Genomic DNA, 8,767 nt, shown 5'->3' with positions numbered 1-8,767 from the left:
GCTTGCTACATGAGTGGGAAACTAAATGTACTTGCTACATGAGTGGAAAACTAAATGTACTGTTCTACAGCAAATGTCTGTGCTTCATAAAAGGAAACCCATAGAAATTGAAAACCCAATTGCTGAAGTCAAGGGATATAAGTAAAGATTGGAATGTCAATTGTATTAAAGTGTGTGGTGGGAAAGAACAAGCAAATAAGAATGTTAGAATGTCTTGCAATGCTGGACTGTTCTCTGTGAATTCCAGAAGAAATGGAAGTTGACATAGTCCATTACCTAGAAATAAAACACATTTTTAGATCAAAGAGCCATTTTTCACAAGGTCACAAAACTCAGCCAGCAAGAAAGCCAAACAGGAATGGGAAAAAAATGGGTTTATTCAGAACATTTTAGGCTGATTAGTCATTCATATCATTTTTAGCGTATAGACTAGTTAGTGGGTGAAGGCTGGACTGAATGATAAGACCTTAATAATATGTATTTGCATCAGTGAAAGAAATGATGCAGCAGAAAGAACATGTGCACCAGTTCCATTATGCTGGCCTACATTATAAGGTTAGGATGAAATGTGAATAGTGCTAATTGTGGTACTATTACTTATTTAGAAAACTCTTCTAAATAGCTTGATAGCAATGTTAAACATACATTATGAGAATATTATGTAAGTATCTACAAACCAGAGATGTGATTAAAATCATGTCCTGAATATGCCAATTCAACATTCAAAGAAACCATATGTTTTCACTTATTATATGAGGATTTTTACTCTTGTTCTCATATACACAACTCTTTTTCAATTAATTATCTTCACCATGTATCTGAGAAATAGAAAGAAGATGTAGCAAGGAGAAATTGAAAAACAAACAAACAAACAAAAAACCCAAAGGGAATAAAAAAATATTGTCCCAGCTATTATTTGTCCTAGAAAAGGTCTGGTTCCCAAGAAGTGTCAGGTACATTGAAAGTAAGAGTAATACATTAAAGTTGTGTAATTGTTATAAGGAGTGGGTTTCAACACTGTCCCATCCCTCATGTAAGTATGTTGAAACTTTAGCAATTCAAGTGGGGGACCTCTGCAGAACGACCCAAGGCTTTTGCAAGCAGCTGTGGCCTTCACTCCACATATGTCGAATAGATGCCTTAGAATGTCACCTTAATGATGACTCATGATGTGTAGGCAGGCATTGGCTCAGTTTTATTAAAGAATAAATTTTAACCAAGACCTAATTGGGGTTATTGAATGATTCATGAATCAGGCAACATCCCAACTATTAAATAGAGAGGTACTTTGAGGAGTTGTACAAAATGGAAGGTTTTAATTGGCAACAGGAGGGTGGGACCAGGAGTTAAAGGAGTGGAGTATTTCAGGCAAGGCTACCTTCTCTTAAGGGAAAGCAGAGTCTTAGGCATACTGCCTCACTAGTCCTGACCAGGAAATATCAGATTTATTGGGTTAAGATTCCACTCCTGGGAGAGGCTGAAACTGCAGGTAGGTTAAGTATTAAGTTTTGGTGGGGCTTAGCATAAGTGACTCCATTTTGGGTCTGTTGTTCCTTTTCAATTGCTTCCACATGGATTCCTGCCCTGGTGATAAATGTACTCAGACTCTGCTTTCTCTTCATGGTCCTGCTCACTGTACTTTATTAATTACAGCAACATCTGTATGCATTTGGAAAATACTTGTTGCTATAAGAGAGCAGGCTAACATTAAGAATGCAAGCTGTGGAATTGTTCTGACTGGGTGTAAATATGGATGTGACTCTGACACTTATGAGTTGTATGACTTTGGGCAAATTACCCAAGATTTCCATGCTTCAGTTTCCTTATCTGCCAAATTAATGCCATATTAGTTCCTACCTGTATGTTTGCTATAAGCATTAAATGAATTAATATATGTAAAGTGCTTAGAACAGAGTAAGTGCTCAATACCTGTTAGATATTATTATTAAATGTGAGGCATATTGTTTATTAAGCCTACCGAGCTTGTTCATTGCACAGCCTTTGTACATTACTTAAGGAAAACAGTTTTTTTAGATTATATTAAATATCATAATTGATTTAATAGCACATGTTGTCTATTTCTACTAAGATATCTTTGGTCTTATAAATGTAGGGTAGGAGAATTAATAAATTGGCCCTTGTCTGTATTAAGAGACAGAGTATTTTAAATTTAGCTGATTAGAAGGCAACATATAATTTAGAGCAGCGGTTCTCAACCTGTGGGTCGCGACCCCTTTGGTGGTCGAACGACCCTTTCACAGGGGTCGCCTAAGACCATCCTGCATATCAGATATTTACATTATGATTCATAACAGTAGCAACATTACAGTTATGAAGTAGCAACGAAAATAATTTTATGGTCGGGTCCCAACATGAGGAACTGTATTAAAAGGGCCAGAAGGTTGAGAACCACTGATTTAGAGGATCATGAAAGATAATCTAAATGAAAGAAATTCCCATTGCCTTTAGCCAAGTTCATTATATCTCCCTGGGCTCCACTTCTAACCATTAACAAATTGCCTCATTGTCTCTTCGGGGGTTGACAGGCAATTTTAGTGATAAACAAAGTTGAAGACTTTCAAAATAAAGTTTGAATTAGTTTGCATATATTTACACACATAAACAAAGCAACATTTGGCAATTTAGGATTTGTCAGAATAAAAAACATTTAATAAATTTATCACTACCTATTTGTTCCAGAGGCAAGAACTAATTTTGATGCAATTAATCTAAGCATTCAAAGAGTGAATTAATTAATTTCTAAATAACTTACTATGGCTTGCTGCTACCTTTGCAGATCTTATATCCACTCATGTTGAAATATATTTTTCTCTAATTTCTTCCACCTCTCCTAAAGTTTGGGGACCAAAACAAATTAAACTAATAGCTTAAGAGTAATAAAAAAGGTAGGAGAGTATGGGGGATAAATGGTCATAGACTGAGACTTGGGGTGGTAAACACACAATACATTGTACAATGATGTGTTGTAGAATTGTGCACCTGAAACTTGTATAACTTTGTTAACCAGTGTCACTCCAATAAACTCAATTAAAAAATATTTAAAAAGTGATAAAAAAAGAATTTGTCACTCTTCTAAATGCAAATATACATGAAAGAGAACAACAAAAAGTTTCAATGGTGGCATATCCTATATAATAAAGAGCTAAATGCTAATTAGACCGGAGGGTGGAATGACCTTTCAGAACAACCAGTGGGTGGGGCGGCAGGGCTTCGAGGCAGCCAGGGCTGCGATGGGCCGAGTGAGCTGGGGCTGTGAGGGCCAAGCCTCTTGCATGAATTTTGTGCATTGGGCCTCTAGTTCTTTTATAATCTACCTAATGCCTAATACACAATAATAAATCACTTTCATAAATCAGAGATTGAGAAAAAGATTGCTTCTACTTTATAGAACATTATATACTTCAGATTGTTCAAGAAAAAGGATGGGTAAGAACATTCTGGAATAAGATTTACATGTATGGGGAGGGCTCAGTAGTACAGCACAGCTTTCTTAACAGATTGATTTGTCAGTGTTCCTCTGTATAGACTGCCAGTAAGTGAAAAACTGTTACTAGCTATAAATAGAAATTGCTAGAAAAGGCTAAATTATATAAACAGAAGATGGTTTAGTGGTCTATTTGGGAAGAACAAGCATCAGACTGTCATTGTAGTAGTGATAACCTTAGGCAATTTTAGATGTTTATTTAGAAACATATTTAGATGTTTATTTAGAAAATTATTAGAAATTTATCTCGGGGGCTCACCCTCTGTTGTTTATAGTCCCTTAATTGCTTTGCAAATGCAATATTAAACAGTAGGCTATTATGTATTTTCGAAGCTAGGTATGTAGAGGCCCTATTTAAGTTATACAAAGGCTACACAGAGGTCAGTGCCCCTAATCCCCATGTTGTTTCAGGGCCTGAATTAACTATTTGGTGGCTTTCAAGGACCAGCGAGGGCAGTGTGCCAAGAGAAGAGGTCCTCCTCTGCAGTGATGGTGTAGCTTACACAGGAGGCTAGGTCAAGCACCAAGCAAACAGACACCTCCCTGGGAGAACACCCAAGCTGCTTGGAGGCTTTTCATTCCTAACATAGTTGTAGGGGAGGAAACAATTATTTTCCCATTGCATTCCTTGTGAAAGGAATTTTAGAGACAAAATAGTTTAGGGATTCCTAAATTAAGAAGGGGCCATGGGAGAGGAATGCATAGGTAGAGGCTTAGAGACCCAAAATGCTTATCTTACTTGTGAAGAGGATTGAGAAATACCACAGGATAAGAGTGGAGGAAGACATACATTTGCAGGGAATAAAGAAAAGTCACAGGATATTGGGAAGAAGGAAACGTATTTTCACAGGGGATAGAGGAATGTTGCAAGATAAGGGGAGGAAAAGAGGGGGTAACCACGTGGGCTTTGGCCTTTGAAACTAATACTATGTAACAAAATGACCAATGGAAAGCATGGGGATCCTAAATTAATTTAAGGTCAAATCAGGTTCAAACAAAGAACTGCAGCATATATAAACCGAGACAAAGGGACACAACACAGAAATTTGTTTTTATTTTTCCATTAGAAAGAGAGAGAACAGGCTTTTCCCATTTGGGGCCCCTCCCCAGTGGGTCCCCTTTGGGGACATGCCCAGATGAAGTTTGTATATGTTTCCAATAAACGTCTACATTTTTATTAAGAAAATCTGTTAGTCCATGAATTTGTTCTTCATCTTCGTTGGACAAGGACCCACAAGAAGAAGTCTATATCCCAAAGCCCACATTTCACTAGGTCCTCCAGTTGGGTCCCTATACATAAAAGACAGATTAATGAGGGAAAAACTAAACTTTGTTAGCACCCTGCCTTCCCATGGGAGTATTCAGAAGTTATTAATGCAAAGGGATTCTTAGAATTTGGGTTTATATGGCATCCCAGCAAGGAACAATACATTTTTAGAGAAGTGACAAAACAAAGGAAACAGACTGAGTGTCTTGGGGCAACAAGTTGTAGGAAAGCCAATAGAGAAACTAATAGAAGATAAGGGCTAATTAGTAAAGTTTGTTATGTAGATTTCTCTGGTGACAACAGTGTGCTGATAAGGGTTGAAAGTTGTTTCAGGTGATTAGCATTTGTCCTTCCTGGAGGTTGGGAGGGAACAACTTCTTTTAAATTTATGTGCAGCTTTTAGGCAAATAGAGGGAGGGCAGAGAGTTTTTCTTGTATTTGTTTCTTCTCAATTGCTTTTAGCTCAAAAACATCTTTATGCCAAAGTGGCATATTTTGGGGTGACTTTCTACTACCCCACATAGTTAAACTCTCATTCCCATCTCTAAAATGGAAACACTCTAAACTCTCTAAACTGCTTAGAATAAAACTTGAGCAGGAAGAAATAGCAAGCCACTTCAACTCAAATGCCTAATAAAAAATTTGGGGAACATTATTTTTATGAGTCCAGAGAGTAGAACTTAGACAGTGATCAATAATATTATATTTTAATTTAGTACAAGGTTTTAGATTTATGCACATCTTGTTATCTTGTTATATTTCTCTAAAACTTCCCTATTTACTTCTTAGTTTATACAAATCTTAGAATGGGAAAAATATTTTGATAATGAGTTTGAATGATTAAGTGAAGATAAATTATTTGCTATTACCTTCATGTTGCCTTCTATGTCCAAGTAGAGATGACCTTTTTTTGTTTTTTGCCCTATAATAAATTAAAAGACACTACTCTTTACTTGGCAGCAACTCAGCAACTAACAGATTCATTCAAACTCTTCTCTTATTTGAGTGGCTTTCTACATCAGTGTAAGTGATAGGAATGTCTTAATATTTTGTTTTAAAATTATGCTCCATATCATGACACCACCATGACCACCACCACCGGCATAATTAACAATGAGCAAGTATTATATATCTACTATTTATAAGGTACTAAGCTACCATTTTATTATAAATTCTGCCTACTCTGTGTCTGGGTGTTTACTATAACCCAGGCACTTCTGTAAGTGCCAGGAAAATGTCAGTAAACAAAGGAGACAAAATCTCTGCCCTGATGGAGCTTCCACTTTAGGGATGAAAAACCGGAGCTTAGACAAAGTAAGTAAATTTCTCTGGATCACAGCAGGCATAAATAGCCTCTGACTGAACTGGGATTCCAAGTCAAGTCTATGATTACGCAGACAATCAGGTAATCTATTCACATCAAGCATGTAGTCTATTTTTACAAATCCAAAATGTTTTCTCCTGAAAATATTCCTAAATATTATGTATTACAATATTTTACCGCTTTGAGTCATTTGTCCATCGAGCTGTTCTCATCCTGATGCAAGGACTTGCTATTCTAATTTTTGCCCACATGTGTAGAGATTGAATATTACTTTGATTTTTAGAAAATATTACTATTTTCTCCCCTATAATCCATCTATATTGACTAGAAATTTTCCAAAAGTAAAAATTACTATGCAAACATTCATGTTTAAACTATATGATCTTTTTCTTAGAATGAACTTTGTTAAAACAATAATACTATATATTTGAGCAAAAACTAAATCTTAAATAGCAGCAGTGAATAACATTCACATGACTTTCTTCTAGGCAGTTGTCAAACATCTTAGAAATCTTTGAACTCAAGCAGTTGACAACTTCTAAGTCAAATAATCTCTCTAAGCTCTCCCATATTTCATGTATTCTATGAATCCATGATTCTGTTCAGGTATGGGGTCTTGGAATAGATTTTGAAAGAAATAATTTGAGATTTGAGGAAGGTTGATTGTGCATTGTGGAGATATATATATATATTCAAAAGGCCAGTAATCTGATAAAGCTGATATTAAATCTGTAGGAATAAACAACAGCTACAGTAGACTTCTCTGATTGCTTTTAGAAACATAAAGCAGAAAATGGATTCTAATTCTAAAATCTTATAAGAAGAGATAGACTTATATTTAGATTTTTTTTAAATTACATGAAATCAGTGTCATGTTTCTGTGACTGTTGGTTTATTTTTTAGCCTCATGGCAACTTGATGCACACATGAATGTAGCCCTGCAGTGAATTTAAAAACATTTATCTTTGAATTATTTTCAACTTACAGAAAAGTGACAAAGATAATACAGATATCCTTCACAGTTTTTTTTCCTCCCAATAATGTTGACATCATACACAACTATGTAAAATGATCAAAACTTGGAAATTAACATTAGTACAATAATAATGAATAATCTACAGACTTTGCTTGGCTTTCACCATTTATCCACTAGTGCTTTTATTTTGTTGCAGGGTCAATACAAGATCCAGCATAGCATTTAGTTGTCATGTCTCTTTACATTCCACCCATCTGTAAGAGTTCTGCTTTGTCTTGCCTTTCATTATCTTGATACTTTTAAGAGTACTGGTCAGTATTTTATAGAATGATCCTTGATTTGGATTTATCTAATGCTTCCTCATGGTTATATTGAATTTAGGGATTTTAGTAAAAATATCACTCCTCCGCACATATCAGGGATGCAAGACATAGATATATCTTATTACTGGTGATGTTACTATTGATCACTTGTTTAAATAATGTGTGCCAATTTTATTTATTACTCTTTTAAAATATAGCCGATCAGGGGTTTGATTCCACAAAAGTAAAGCTTCTACAATATTTCATCCTCCCATGCAAGTCTCAGAAAATTATTATTTTTCTTGGGATATCACAAGAATTCTACTCCCACAAGAGAGGAAGGGATAGAGAGAGAAAGAGGGAGAATGAGAGAGAGAAACATCAATGATGAGAGAGAAACATTGATTGGCTGCCTCCTGCACTGAGAGCTGGCAACCCAGGTGTGTGCCCTGACCATCAGTCGAACAGTGTCCTGGTTCTTAGGTTGATGCTCAACCATTGAGCCACTCTGACCAGCTATTTATTACTCTTTTTTAACAGGTCAGTGGTTTTTGGAAAATGCATAATTATGCTTCTATCTTCACAACAATGTACAGAATTGTTCCATCACTCAAAAATTTTTTCTTATATCTCCTTTATCCCATCCCCTCTTCCCAATCTCTAGCAACACTAACCTGATTTCCACCCTTATAGTCTTGTCTTTTATAGAATGTCATATAAAGAGAATCATACAATATGTATCCTTTTGTGTCTGAGTTCTTTGATTTAAAATTTCATTTTAGATCCATCCGTGCTATTATGTGAATCAGTTCTTTGTTCCTTTCTTATTACTGAGTAGTAGTTCATCATAAGGTGTACCTCATTTGTTTATTAGATTTTGTTTTATAAACATGAGTTGATGAGATGGAAGTGAAAACAATGGGAAGAGCAATTTTGATATATTGTCTCATACATATCTTCCTTTATAACTATTATCTGCTGGCATTTTATACAATATAAACTTTTTTTGAATAATTGCCAATTAAGGACAGTCTGAACTTGTTCTGTGGAGAATTAAAATACTCTACATGAATGATCAAATAGAATGTTGAAATTTCTTGTAAAGAGGAGGGTGCTCAGGAATATTTCTCAATAATTATACGTCAACAGAAACTCTTGAATAATGTAATGTAGTATATTTTGCTATTGCCTGAGAGAGGAAAATAGGCATCAAGCTTAATTTACTAACTATAGTTGATACTGTTGTAATTAGCTAGTTATTAATAAAATAGAAAAGGAACAAAGGGAAGGTCAGACATTATAGTCATGTCATTTGGGCAGCTTCACTAGGAAACTGCATTTTCACACTCCCCAGGGAACTACCGGCCCATCCCCTGCAGATTACTGGGGGACG

Source organism: Myotis lucifugus, unplaced genomic scaffold, assembly GCF_000147115.1.
Source record: "Myotis lucifugus unplaced genomic scaffold, Myoluc2.0 scaffold_67, whole genome shotgun sequence".
In the NCBI taxonomy this organism is placed as follows: Eukaryota; Metazoa; Chordata; class Mammalia; order Chiroptera; family Vespertilionidae; genus Myotis; species Myotis lucifugus.
Note: the sequence above shows the minus strand (reverse complement) of the source record.